This window comes from Eriocheir sinensis, chromosome 54 (assembly GCF_024679095.1).
Source record: "Eriocheir sinensis breed Jianghai 21 chromosome 54, ASM2467909v1, whole genome shotgun sequence".
In the NCBI taxonomy this organism is placed as follows: domain Eukaryota; kingdom Metazoa; phylum Arthropoda; class Malacostraca; order Decapoda; family Varunidae; genus Eriocheir; species Eriocheir sinensis.
In genome coordinates, this window is record NC_066562.1 from 6,470,398 (window position 1) to 6,485,397 (window position 15,000).

At 36.5% G+C, this 15,000-nt stretch overlaps 1 protein-coding gene and 1 long non-coding RNA gene across 3 annotated transcripts in view; one reads left to right on the forward strand and one right to left on the reverse strand.

Annotated features, from left to right (window-relative positions):
- The window catches only part of LOC126983656 (zwei Ig domain protein zig-8-like), a 167,207-nt gene that overhangs the window by 28,003 nt on the left and 124,204 nt on the right, over positions 1–15,000 (reverse strand). The gene's annotated exons all lie outside the window — the stretch shown is intronic.
- The window catches only part of LOC126983657 (uncharacterized), a 134,499-nt gene that overhangs the window by 27,296 nt on the left and 92,203 nt on the right, over positions 1–15,000 (forward strand). The window contains exon 2 of the long non-coding RNA XR_007736098.1: positions 5,022–5,058. This is a non-coding gene — a long non-coding RNA (uncharacterized LOC126983657). The remainder of the gene's footprint in view (positions 1–5,021; positions 5,059–15,000) is intronic.

The window sequence follows — 15,000 nt, forward strand, 5'->3', positions numbered from 1 at the left end:
GAAGAGGAGGGGGAGGTAGGGGAAGGAAGGAGAGGTGAGGTAGTGGAAAAAGGAAGGGAGGTTAGGAAGGGAGGAAGAAAGGAAGGGAAAAGGAAGGAGAAGGGAGGAGGGAAAGGAAGGGAAGAGGAGGGGGAGGTAGGGGAAGGGAGGTGAGTCGAGGTAGTGGAAAGAGGAAGGGAGGTAAGGAATGGAAGAAGGGAGGAAGGGAAGGGAGAAGGAAGTTGAGGTAGGGAGATAAGAAGGTGAGAGATGGAGGAGAAGGATGGAGGAAAAAGAAAAGACGAATAAAGAAGGAGGAATAGGAGAAAACATGATAAAAAGGAGAAGAAAGATTAGTTGAAGAGAGAGAACCGATAAAAAGAACGAGATAGAGAGAGGAGAGAAAGAAGGAGAAGAAGGAAGAGGTAGAAGACAACTGAAGAAGAGAGGAGAGAAGAAAGGAAGAAGAAGAAAGGGAAGAATTGGGGAGGAAAGAGAAAAGGAAGAGGAGGAGGAGATAGGAGATGGATGGGAGAAGAGAGGAGATGAGAAGGAAAAAGGATGAGAAGGGAAAAGAAAGAATGAAAAGAAGAGAGGAAGAAGGAAAACGAAGATAAGAAAAGAGAAGATAGAAGAGAGGAAGGAAAAAACTAACACAGGAAATAAAATGAAGGAAAAGAAGGAAGGAAGGAAGAAGAGGAAGAAGGAGAAGGAGGAAGAGGAAGAAGACAACTGGAGAAAAGAGGAAAAGAGATGTGGAAGAAGAAGAAGAAAGAGAAGAATTGGGGAGGAAAGAGAAAAGGAAGAGGAGGAGGAGATAGGAGATGGATGGAAGAAGAGAGGAAATAAGAAGGAAAAAGGATGAGAAGGGAAAAGAAAGAAAGGAAGAGGGAGAAGGAAAAAGGAAGATAAGAAAAGAGGAGATAGAAGAGAGGAAGAAAAAAATACTAACACAGAAAATAAAATGAAGAAAAGAAGGAAAAGAAATAAGTAAAAAAAATGCGAATGAGTGAAACAAATGAAATAGAAGGAAGAGAAGAAGGACAAAAAGGAGAATAAATATGAGGAGGTGGAGGAAAATGAGAAAAAAAGGGAAATTAAAAAGGAAAACAAAAGATTACAGAGAAGAAAACTGATGCCGTAGAAAAAACAAATGAAAAAAAAAGATAAAAGGGAAAGTGAGGAAAATAATTAAAGGTGAGAAATGAATTAGAGAAACGGCGTGAAGGTGAGCATTACAGGTGTGAGACAGGTATGAAAAGGCTAATTAAGTTCTCAGGTAGCGATAGGACAGGTGGTGGTGGTGGTGGTGGTGGTGGTCAAGGTTCGTCAGTGTTGCCAGCCCAAATTAATTAAAGACCCTATTATTCAGGCGTCCAGGGCGATTTGTAGAGGCGGGACGCGGAGCTGGCAACACTGGGGGAATGAGATCAATGGGGAAGGAAGGAGGGAAGGAAGGAAGGAAGGAAGGAAGGAAGGAAGAAACAAATGGAGGAAGGGAAGGGAAAGGGAGAAGGAGAGGAGAGATGGAAGTGAAGAAGGAAGGAAGGATGAAATGAAGGAAGGAAGGGAAGGGAAAGGGAGAAGGAGAGGAGAGATGGAAGAGTGAAGAAGGAAGGAAGGATGAAATGAAGGAAGGAAGGGAAGGAGAGAAAGAGAGGAGAGAAGGAAGAGTAAAGAATGAAGGAAATATGAAAAAGGGAAGGGAGGGTAAGGAGAAAGGAGAGAAAGAAGAAAGGAAGTGGAGGAAGGGAAGGGGAGAGAATGGGAGAAGGAAGAAAGAAGGAAATAGAAGAAGGAAGGATATTTGGATGAAGGGAGAAAAGAGGAGGGAAAGAGAATGGAAAGAAAAAGGAAGGAAGGAAAGATGGAGGTGACGAAGGAAGGAAGGAAGAAAGGAGGGAAGGAAAGGGGAGATGAGGGTAAGAATACAGAAGAAGAAGAAGAAGAAGAAGAAGAAGAAGAAGAATGAATGAATAGAGGAGATAATGATAAAGAAGGAGGAAGAAGAGGAAGAAGAAACGGAGTAGAGGGAAGGTCAAATTGATAAATAAAGGGAGGAGGAGGAGGAGAGAGAGGGAGGGAGAGAGGGAGAGATAGATAGGGAAGGGAGGAAGGGAAGGAGGGAGGGAGGGGAGGAAAGAGACAAATAACATACAGGGAGAGAGAGAGAGAGAGAGAGAGAGAGAGAGAGAGAGAGAGTGAGAGAGAGAGAGAGAGAGAGAGAGAGAGAGAGAGAGAGAGAGAGAGAGAGAGAGAGAACAAGGATAAATATGTATGTCACAGCCACCCCCTTTGAGAGAGAGAGAGAGAGAGAGAGAGAGAGAGAGAGAGAGAGAGAGAGAGAGAGAGAGAGAGAGAGAGAGAGAGAGAGAGAGAGAGAGAGAGAGAGAGAGAGAGAGAGAGAGAGAGAGAGAGAGAGAGAGAGAGAGAGAGAGAGAGAGAGAGATCTCTAGTTCATTGACCTTAATGGGTGAAGGACAAAGAAAAAGAAAAAAAAGACAAGTGAAAAAATGGGGACGGAGGAGGAGGAGGAGGAGGAGGAGGAAGAGGAGGCGGAGGATGGAAAAAATGGGAAGAAAAAGTGTGAGGAGGAGGAAGAAGAAAATGAAGAAAAAATGACGAATGGAATAGAAGGAGAAGAGGTAGGAAGATAAATATGAAGAAGTGGAGGAAGAAGAGAAAAAAAAAAGAAATAAAAGAGGTGGAAAAATAAAAAAAAGATTACTGCAAAAAAATGTTATGATATAGAAAAAGAAAAGGAGGAGGAGGAGGAGGAAGAATAAGACGAAGAAAAAGAAGAAGAAGAAGAAGAAGAAGAAGAAGAAGAAGAAGAAGAAGAAAAAGAAAAGGAAGAGGAGGAAGAGGAGGAGTAGGAAAAGGAAAAGGAGGAGAAGGAGGAGGAGGAGGAGGAGGATAAGAAATATTCAAGGCTTACTAAGAAAATTTTATCTATGTATTTATTCACTTCCAATTTCTTTACTTTCTGATTTGCATATTTTTCTCTTTTTTTTTTCTCTTTTTTTTGTTCCTTTACCTTGACACCTTTCCACGTAACCTCCTTAGTTTGAGTTATGTATTTTTTTTTCCGTAAGGTAGGCCTATGTCATATTTTTTGTTTTCGTAAGGTATAACATCATTTTTCTTCATTTTTTTCTTTTAATATATCTGTAGTTTTCATATTTTATTTTCCTGTATGTAGTTGTTTACTTTTTGTTGTTTTCGTAAGGTATGTCATCATTTTCTTCATTTCTTTCTTTTAATATATATGTAATTTTCATATTTTATTTTCTCTATTTTTGTCTTACTTTCCTTTTTACATAATTTCTCTACGTCAACTTTTTTTTTATATATTTTTGGTACATCTCTAAATCATTCTTTCTTTTCCTTCCTTCTCCTCCTCCTCTTCTTCCTCTTCTTCCTCCTCCTCTTAATTTGCTTTTCACTCTCTTTCCCTCTCAATTGTCTCCTCTTGTCTCTCCCCTTTCTTCTCATCCCTCTCCCTCCCTTCCTCCCTTGCTCCCTCCCTCTCTCCCTCCCTCTTTCAATTACTTTCATTTTCCTTCCTCATTTCCTCCCTTCCGTTCCTCTCATTTACCTCCCTGCCTCATTTCCATTCACCTTTTCCTCCTCCTCTTCCTGATCCGCCTCCTCTTCTTCCTCCCTCCCTCACTTTTCTTTTATCCTCCCTTCCCTGTTTTTTATGTGTATTTTCTATGTCTTCCTTTCCTATACCTACACATATTTTACCATACCTTACCTTACCTGCCCATTAATTTTCTCTACCTCTCTACCTTTCCCATACCTTCATTTATCTTCCCTTTCTTTCCTTTCCCTTCCTTTTCCCTTACTTCCATTTGTCATCTCTACCTTTCTTTTCCATACCTTTCTCTGTCTTCCTTCTCTTTTCTTCCTCTTCCTACTTTCATTTATCATTTCTCCCTTTCTTCCTTATACTCTGCTTTATCTTTCTTTCTTTCTACTCCCTCTTTCGTTATTTCAATTTATTATCCATTCCTACCTTTCTCTTCCCTTCCCTTCCCCCTTACCTTCTATTACGTCTTTCTTTATTCTGTATATCATTTCTACAATTCGTCTCTATACCTTGTTTTGTCTTCATTCCCTTTTATTCCTCTTCCTTCTACTTCCATTTATCATCTATTCTCTATTATCCTACCTTCATCCTCCTTTTCATTACCCCCTTTAACTTCTATTTCCTCTTCCCTCTTTATCCATTTAGCATCTCTTCCTTCCTCCTTTTCTTTCCTATTTTCTTTTCCACTTACTCATCCCACCACCTTCCTATCCTTCCCATCCTTTCCCGTCTCCTCATAAGACCTCAGTGGCTCCCCAAGCTCATAGTCTTCTCCCAGGGGCAATTAGGGCGTGTCTCCTCATCCCGGGGGGGCCACAGGGAGTCATCAGGGCCCAGGGGATGCTTAGGAAGGGGCGTTTAAGGTCCAGAGGGAGCTATCAATAAGGGGTCCAAGTAATAGCCGGAAGCTGTCACATGGGCCGGGTAGCGGAGAGGCATTTGGCTAGCGGCGCCTGAGGTTGTTAAGTTTCGTTAAGGGGGGTGTATGCTGTTTTGGGGTTTTGTTTTGTTTTGGTGTGTATGTTTGTGTATTTTCATATGGGGCTGTGTTTTTGTGTTGTAAATGTGTGTGTGTAAAGTTTTGGGTGTTTTTATTGTTTTGTGGGTGTTTTTTCGTGTTTTTTTGTTTGTATTTTTTGTGGGTAGGTGAGGAGTTTCTTTCGATGTGTTTTTTGTGGTGTATGGGTGTTTGTTGGTTTTAATGTGTTGTGTTTTTATTGAATGTCGTTTGTTAGTATTTTTTATCTTTTTTTCTATTTTCCTTTTTTTTCTTTTGTTTATAATCTTAATTTTGTCTTGCTAATCACTTTCTTTTTTCTGTATATGCATTCTTCTTATATGTATCTGTTCTGTACTTGTATTCTTTTTGTATGTGTTTCGTTTTTGTACTTGCTCAAATTTATTCTTTAGCTCAAATGACTTACTCGTGTTTTTCTCTCTCTCCCAGGATTATTTGCAAGAGGAACACCTTTAAGCTTCGTAACGTGAGTATTCAGCAGAAACCACGTTAAGTTTTTTCATTGTTTATAGTTAAACATTTTTTTTACAGCAAAGGAAACAGCTCAAGGCCAAAAAACAAACAAACAATAATGAAAAAAAAGCCCGGAAATCACTGCTCGTATGAAAAAGAATTCAGAGGAGTGGCCAAAAGAGAGGTCAATTTCAACCCAAATATTGTCAGCCCTTTACTTTTTTCTGAGTGTTGCAAACCATTTTTGTATTACAAGTATTTGCCTGCCTATTTATTGTGGAGAAGATGATATTTCCTTGCCTATACTATTTATATTGTCTTTCCCCTGTACTGTAAAAAAAAAAAAAAAACAATAGCTTCTTTCCTATTTTTTTTTACAGTAATGGAAACATATCAAGGGCAAAAAAAACAAAAAACAAAACAAAACAACAAAAAAAACAATGAAAAAAAAGCCCGCAAATCGCCTGTCACCTTCCTATTCATATTCTCTTATTCAGCCTTCATAATACGTAAGTGATGCGCCATTATTCAAGTGCAACAATGAAATAGTAATCGTTATTCCTCTGCTGCTCTGTAATGATTGAGATGCGTCAGTAAGAGTTATGTATTAATAAAACTCACCGTGCTCCATCAGCCGGCTCCATGATTAAGGTGTCGCAATGTTACCTGTGTGTCATCAACAGGTAATATTGTCCCTTCACGCACGCCGCTGATTGGGGTGCTTAGGGATGAGTTACTTTGATGCGCGTTGTAATCTTTCTCATCAGTCAGTGTTTTAGATGTTGGCGATGATGAGATTAAAGCAAAGTATTAAACCCACTTGTTAACGCATTAGGTGTTGCTTTAAATCTGTTGTGTTCTTGATTGGATGTGATCTGTTTGTTAGTATTTAAATTTTTTTTTTTTTGCATTTTATTTTTCATTTTTCGCTTATTTTTTCTTATTTTTTCTCATTCTTATTCATTTTCTGATTTTATATTTATTCCTATTTCTTATTTTTGCATTTTATTTTTTCCATTTTTCGCTTATTTTTCTTGTTCTTCTTTTTCTTATTCTTATTCTTATTTTTGCATTTAATTTTTCATCTTTCGCTTATTTTTTTCTCATTTTTTTGCTGTTTACTCTTTTTTTTTAATTTTCCTTATTTTCTCATATATTTTTCTTTTCCTTCGTCCTTCCTTTACTGTGAATCTTATTTTTCGAACCAATTTCTGCTCATTAAGGGAACTGTTTGGGCCTATATAATCTTTTTCTCTTGATGTTCCTAAATGGATCTCAGTAACACCAATAATAACACGATAACGATAACAACAATAACAATAATCACATGTTAAAACGTTACTTTCTTGATGATAGTTAATATTTTCTTGTATATATATTTTCTTTTTTATTTGCTACTTGATGCCCTTTCATAGATCTTAACAACAAGACTACTAATAATAACGTTAATAATATAAATAATTCGCTGTTCACACGCTGATATTTTCTTGGATATATATATTTTTTTCTATTTGTTGCCCTCTCATAAATCTTAACAGCAACACTACTAATAATAGCGTTAATAATATAAATAATCCAATGTTCACACGCTGATATTTTCTTGGATATATATATATTTTTTTATTTTCTATTTGTTGCCCTTTCATAAATCTTAACAGCAACACTACTAATAATTACGTTAATAATATAAATAATCCAATGTTCACACGCTGATATTTTCTTGGATATATATATTTTTTTCTATTTGTTGCCCTTTCATAAATCTTAACAGCAACACTACTTATAATTACGTTAATAATATAAATAATCCAATGTTCACACGCTCGCCAACGCTCTCTTCCCGGTCCACGTGGCCGAGTCAGGCGTGTAAATATAAATAATCACTGTTCGCTAAAAGCCTGATGATGCCCGACCAGTCCAAGCAGATGATTTCAGCGCTGGAGTCTAACGCTTTGAGAGTGCCGGCAAATACTCGCTCCCTGATGCGCCGAAATGGTTCAGACGCTGACATAAAACTCGCTTCGCTATTCATGAGTAAAAATATATATGTATAAATGCTGCCGCCGCTTCTCCTCTGTCATTTGGAGTTGAGTTTATGATCTGGCTTTAGAGGCGGGATCGGCGCTTTTTTTGGTGATGGTGAGTTTTTATTCGTGTTTCATAGACGACTGATAGATTTAGGTACATATGAATTTTTGTGAGCGTAAACAGCAACACATCAATACATCAGAGGAACTTTTAATTTTTATACACGCCTACTAATAGCATTTTGTTCATCGTTTTTAATTATTTTTCATTCGTTTTTTCATCCTTTCCATCCTTGTGTTTGACTGATAGGTTTAGGTATATATGAATTTTTGTAAGTGTAAACAACAGCAACACATATTAATACATCAGGGGGGCTTCCAAATTTTTATACACGCCTACTAATTGTATTTTGTTCATCGTTTTTATTTATTTTTCACTCATTTTTTCATCCTTTCCATCCTTGTGTTTGACTGATAGGTTTAGGTATATATGAATTTTTGTAAGTGTAAACAACAACATATATTAGTGGATCAGAGGGACTTTCAGATTTTTATACACTTCTAATAATAGCATTTTGTTCATCGTTTTTAATTATTTTTCATACATTTTTTCATCCTTTCCATCCTTGTGCTTGACTGATAGGCTGAGGTATAGGCCTACATGATTTTCGCGTTCGTAAACAACAACAACAACAGCAAATATTAATTCACCAGAGAAACTTTAACATTCAACATTCAAAACACTCTCTTACTAACAGCAAATGTCATAATCTTGGTTCACATATATGACTGACAGGCAAACTCAAATATAACCTTCGCATTCGTAAACAACAACAACAACAACAACAACAACAACAACAACAACAACTATTAATACATCAGAAGGATTTCATGATTCAATATTTAAAACACCGACTCTTGAACTCACTCCTACTAATAGCAAATGTTATAATTCTACTTCACGGATGTAACCTGAAATACTGATAGAAATATATTTACTGTTTTGATAATACTAAAAAAAAGGCAGACTTGTTCAGTATCACACAAGGACGGGACTCATAATTTAAGTGCTAGATTTTAATTACTTTCCTCTTAATGACATATGTTCACGGGAAGGAGGAGGAGGAGGAGGAGGAGGAGACAGGAGAGGAAGGGAGAGATAAGGGAGAGAGGAAACATGGGAAGGGGAATGGGCTATAAAAATGATGATGATAAAAAATTAAGGAAATATGTTTAAGGAAAGAGGGGAAGGAAAAGGAAGAAGATAAGGAAAAGGGAGGGAAGGAGAAAAAGGGGAAAAAACTAAATAGAGAAGGAAAATGACGACGATGGAAAAGCAAGAAGGAAAAGAAGAGGAAGAGAGAAAAAGAAGGAAGGAAAAGGAAGAAAATAAGAAGGAAGGGAAGGAGAAAAAGGGAAAAAAAACTGAATAGAGAAAAAAAAGACGAAGATGGAAAAGCAAGAAGGAAAAAAATAGGAAGAAGGAAAAGGAAGGAAAGAAAAGGAAGAAGGAATGAAGGAAAAGGAAGAAGATAAGGAGAAGGAAGGGATGGAGAAAAAGGAAGGAAACTAAAGAGAAGGAAAAAAGAAGAAAATGGAAAAGCAAGAAGGAAAGGAAGAGGAACAGAAAAGGAAGAATGAAGGAAAAGAAAGAAGGAAGGAAGGAAAATGAAGAAGAGAAAGGAAAACGGAAAAGGAAGGAGGAAGGAAGGAAGGAAAATGAAGAATGGAAAGAGGAAAAAGGGAGGAAGAAAAAGAGAGAAGGGAAAGGAAAACGGAAAAGGAAGAAGGAAGGAAGGAAAAGGAAGAAGGAAAATAAAGATGAGGAGAGGTGGAGGAGGGGGAGGAAAGAGAAAATGAAAAAAAAACAATCTGAGACGTAGGGAGAAAGAGAGGGAAGAAAGGAAGGAGAGAGAATACAAAAAGAGAGGATAGGAAGAGAAGAAAAATGAAATAAAGAGAGAGAGAGAGAGAGAGAGAGAGAGAGAGAGAGAGAGAGAGAGAGAGAGAGAGAGAGAGAGAGAGAGAGAGAGAGAGAGAGAGAGAGAGAGGATTACAGAAATGACTGAAATGCTTATATAAAAATCCTTCCTCGCTTCATAATAGTAACAAAACAAAACAAAAAAAATAACATCCCTTCTCGACCCACGTTAGGATATATAATTACCTCCATAGCATATAACTTTTTTTTCTTCTTCCCGTGTCATGAAAAAATTGTGTGAGCGTGTGAGTTTAGATCCCCTCTCTGCCTCGCTCACACATATGGTTGAGCCGCGTGAGTGCTGTTAATACATAGGTCCCCGCCGCTTGGATTTCAGTGGCTCTTAAACGTGATTGGTGTGACGGCTGCAGTGTTTGTGTGCGGAAGAAAAACTGGACACATTCACTGATCTCACCTGGTGACTGAATATAGGACAGGTAGGATTCTCTCTCTCTCTCCCTCTCTCATTTAATCGTCTGCATGAACTGATAAGCGACTATTTTTATTTTTTTTTAGGAATCAAATCACGAAAAAGTTCATCTAATTATAGCCTCCTTGAGAGAGAGAGAGAGAGAGAGAGAGAGAGAGAGAGAGAGAGAGAGAGAGAGAGAGAGAGAGAGAGAGAGAGAGAGAGAGAGAGAGAGAGAGAGAGAGAGAGAGAGAGAGAGAGAGAGAGAGAGAGATCCTACCTCTCTTCATTACTTATTCTATTTATGGGTTAAGAAGAGGAAATTAGAAAGGAAGAAAGGAAGGAAGGAAGGAAGGATGGAAGGAAGGACGGAAGGAAGGACGGAAGGGAGGGAGGAAGGGAAGGAAGGAAGGAAGGAAGAAAGGAAGGAAAGAAGGAAGGAAAGGAGGTAGGGAGAAAATATGTAAGAAATGAAGGAAGTGGGGAAAAAGGGGAACGAAAAGATGGAAGAAAAAAGGAATGAATGAATGAAGGAGGGAAGAAACGAAGTAGGAAAGGAAGAAAGGAAGAAAAGAAGGAAGAAAGAAAGAAAGAAAGAAAGAGAAAGTGAGAGAAATGAAAAGAGAGAGGGAGACTTATATTTGGGGCATATGAATCACATAAACCAAACATTAACAAAACTAACATTAATAAAAGAAACACAAATCACTCACACGGGCTCCGGGTCCCATTAGGTCTCGCTCACTCACTCTCATGCGTTCATAAGCTCCGATAACTTTTTGTGCCCATGTGATCGCCTCGCTAAAACATTCCCTTTGACCAACAGTAATGAAACAAACCCAATCTGACGCACTCACTCAGTTCTGTTCAGCATTCTCTTTGGTTTTCGCTCCGTTTCCTCTTTTATCATTCATGAGGCGAATATTGAGTTCCGGAAGCAGAGTTTACATTGGAAATAGACCCTCAGAGTAATAACTATAATAATGATAATAAACGAGAATAATGAACACGATATAAATTATAAATTCGTTTAGTGTCCCTTTTTCCCGTTTTGATGTGATGGGAAATAAAGAAAAGGTGAAAGGGAAAAGGAGGGAAAAGAGAAAAAGGGTCCAGGAAAAGAATGTAGGTGGAAGGGGTGAATAGGAATAGAAAAGAAAAGGAAAATATGATAGGGTAATGGAATAGAGATGTTTCGTTCAATTGTAATGCGATGAAGAATGAGGAAAATAGGAAAAGAAAGAAAAGAAAAGCTTGTTAAGGGGATGAAAGTTTTGGTCGTTTCTAATGTGATAAAACTTGAGAAAAAATGAAAACAAATGAAAAGAAATACATGTGATAAAGAAAGTAATAGGATTTTCAGTCACTTCTAATGGAAAATACAAAAATACAAAAACAGGAAAGAAAACAAGAAAATATGATGAATTAATGAATAAAGTTTCGTTCTCTTCTAATTCAAATTTTAAAATGAAGAAAAAAATATAATTGGAAAGGAAAGAGATCAAAAACTGTCATAGTGAAGAGAAATGGACGGACTTGAAATAAAAATGATATAAAAATGAAGAAAATAATGAAAATGGGAAAGGAAATAAAATAAAAATAAACGTGATAACAAAAGGAACAAAAAGGTCGCTACTTCAGAAATATGATAAAGTTTAGGAAGAAATGAAAACAGGAAAGGAAAGACGAAAAAAAAATGTAAAAAGGAAAAAAAATAAACATAGGAACTTGAAACATTAAACTCACTACCCTCTCGTCTACCTTGACAAACAAAATAGGAAAAAAAAGGGAAATTAAAACTCAGGTAAGGGCTCGAGGGGGTACAGGTGGGCGGGCAGGTGGACTTTTAATCAGCACACCGGTAATTAGTCAGCCGCCCAGGTGTGTTCGCTGCGGGAGATATTATCCGATGGGAACTTTTTGTGGCCCTGAAGAATCACGGGAAAGATTGTTTTGAGGAGAGAGAAGAACCGAGAGATATGGGACCGGTCGAAACACAGAGTTTTTTTTATATATATTTTTGGTGGATATTCTTGTGTGTTTATTGGGGTGAGTTTGTGTGATTGATTGTGTTCGTGTGTCAAGGGGAAGGTTGTTTGTTTGCTTGTTTTGTGTGTGTTTGTGTTTTAATAATCGAATAGAACAGTAAAAAAAAAAAGGCATAATACTTAAAAAAAACATATTTCTAGACTTAGCCAAAATTAGAAAAGACAAAACAGATAAAATTACATAAAAAATAGAAACAAAACGAGCACTCTTGACCAAACAGACACACAGGAAAACACACACACACACACACACACACACACACACACACACACACACACACACTCACAAAGGACACGTTAAGAGAACACACACAAACACACACACTGAAACCACAACCTCTTTGCTTAAGCTTCTTGCACACCACCACCACCACCACCACCACCACCACCGCCATGAACAAAGAGCACTCATATAAATTATTAAACTGTCCTTATTGATATCGGAGAATTTTTGATTTAGTAATGAATGTGTGGACGTCACGTATGATTCTGATTCGTGTTGGTCTGGTGGTTGGAGTTTTGTGTTAGTTTTAATAGTGGTTTTGTGTGTTGAATGTGAGTTTTGGTTTACTTTTTTTTTTTGGTCCATGTAGGTGATTTTTTTTTGCTGTATATATTTTTTAGGACAGCTGAACATTTAAATTTGATACCTAAATCGTGTTTTTTTCTTTTTTTTTGCTATATATATTTTTCCGGAAAGCTGAACATTTAAATTTGATATCTAATTCGTGCTTTTTTTTTTGCTATATATATTTATATATATGTGAGTTGGATATGACGTCACAGATGAACGCTTGACATTTAGTTGACTCTGCTTCGTGAAAGTCATACAATTTACTTTTTTAATAATTCCACACTTGAAAGTTTGTCACTAAATATATATAATAATCACGAAAACCGACATTAATCTAAACTGGTGAAGTATTGATAGAAATATAAGTCAGATATGAATAAAAAAAGATCACACAAACTCGACAGATATATGTGACTCGATTTAAGGAAGAACGGACACCAAAGACATGAACACTAGGATACGACAGACAAAATGCAGAAAAAAAACGAGAGAAAATAAGGAGAAAATAATAGAAAACAAAGAAAAAATACAATCGAAAAATGCTTTGATTTCACAAGTGGAAGTTTGACATTAAGTTCACTCTTTGTACTGTGCGAGAGTCATACAATTTACTCTATTAATAATTCACCACTTGAAAGCTTGTTGCTAAATATAGAAAATAATCATGAAAACCGATATTAATCTAAACTGGTGAAGTATCGATAGAAAAATAAGTCAGATATGAAAAAAAAAAGATTACACAAATTCGACAGATATATGTGACTCGATGTGAGGAAAGACAGACACCAAAGATATAAACACTAAGATACGACAGACAAAATTAAGAAAAATAAACGAGAGAAAATAAGGGAAAAAATAGGAAACAAACAACAATATGAATGGCCAAATATGCAAGTATGACGGAACAGGAAAAAAAGGAAAATATGTGTTTGGATTTCACAGGTGGAAGTTTGACATTTAATTGACTCTTTGTACCGCGCGAGAGTCATACAATTCACGTTATTAATAATTCGACACTTGAAAGCTTGTTACTAAATTTAAATATAAGAAAATCATGAAACTCGACATTAATCTAAACTTAATCGCATCACGTTACTATTTTTTCATTAATTACAACACACACCAAAAAAAAAAAAAAACATGATATTTGTGTTTTCCAGCGAGCCTTTCACGGAATATATAAAGGCTCTCGCGACAACCGACATGAATACAAATTAAATCGTTTCGCAATATTATGTTTCACTAATTGCAACATTTATATAAAACAACAACAATGACAAAAAAATATATATAAATGTGATGGAAATGAGGAAAATGAGGAAAATGACGAATGGAATGGGAAAAGAAGAGATGGATGAGGGAAAGAAAAAGAGAGAGAAATAGGTTAAGAGAGAAGTTTTAATCTACTATTCACTTTTTTGGTAGTAGTAGTAGTAGTAGTAGTAGTAGTAGTAGTAGTAGTAGTAGTAGTAGTAATAGTAATGGTAGTAATATATTAGTAGTAGTAACAGTTGTAATATAATTAATATTTCATTCGTGGGTTGTGATTTTTCTGCGTGAACAAGAATAAAACATGAATGCCCGATAGTAAGGAAGAATGGCGAAGAAAAAGGAAAAAAAATGATGTCTATTATTTTCTTTTACTGTTTATCTGGTATTTTTGGAAACGAGCGATGTAGTATTATTTTTTGTGTTTCTTTGTCCTCGTGAAAAAAAGAAAAGATAATGTGTTTTTAAGAAGGGTTTTGTTTTCATTCGACTCCGCGGGTTGTGGTTTTTTCTGCGTGTACGAGAATAAAACATGAATGCCCGATAATAAGGAAATATGGCAAAGAAAAAGGAAAAAAAAAGAAAAGATGATGTCTACTATTTTTTTTACTGTTTATCTGGTATTTTTGGAAAGGAGCGATGTAGTATTATTTTTTGTGTTTCTTTGTCCTCGTGAAAAAAAGAAAAGATAATGTGTTTTTAAGAAAGGTTTTGTTTGCATTACTCTCCGCGGGTTGTGCTCTTTTCTGCGTGTACGAGAATAAAACATGAATGCCCGATAATAAGGAAATATGGCAAAGAAAAAGGAAAAAAAAAAAGAAAAGATGATGTCTACTATTTTTTTTACTGTTTATCTGGTATTTTCGGAAAGGAGCGATGTAGTATTATTTTTTGTGTTTCTTTGTCCTCGTGAAAATAAGAAAAGATAATGTGTTTTTAAGAAGGGTTTTGTTTGCATACTCTCCGCGGGTTGTGCTTTTTTCTGCGTGTACGAGAATAAAACATGAATGCCCGATAATAAGGAAATATGGCAAAGAAAAAGGAAAAAAAAAAGAAAAGATGATGTCTACTATTTCTTTTTACTGTTTATCTGGTATTTTCGGAAAGGAGCGATGTAGTATTATTTTTTGTGTTTCTTTGTCCTCGTGAAAATAAGAAAAGATAATGATAATAAGGAAAAAAAAAAAAGAAAAGATGATGTCTACTATTTCTTTTTACTGTTTATCTGGTATTTTTGGAAAGGAGCGATGTAGTATTATTTTTTGTGTTTCTTTGTCCTCGTGAAAAAAAGAAAAGATAATGTGTTTTTAAGAAGGGTTTTGTTTGCATTACTCTCCGCGGGTTGTGCTTTTTTCTGCGTGTACGAGAATAAAACATGAATGGCCGGCGTCTCGCGTTGCCAAAAGGTTCTCATTGCTCGCACCTGAAGCGTGTTTCCTCTCCTGTTTCATCTTGACAAAGGAGGAATTTCTTTTGGTCCTGGGAACGTTACTTAACCTCACCACCACCACCACCACCACCACCACGTCACTTAACCTTGTCACCACTTAACCTCGTCACCACTTAACCTCACCAAAACCAACCACGTCATTTAACCTCGTCACCTCGTCACCATTTAACCTCACCAAAACCAACCACGTCACTGAA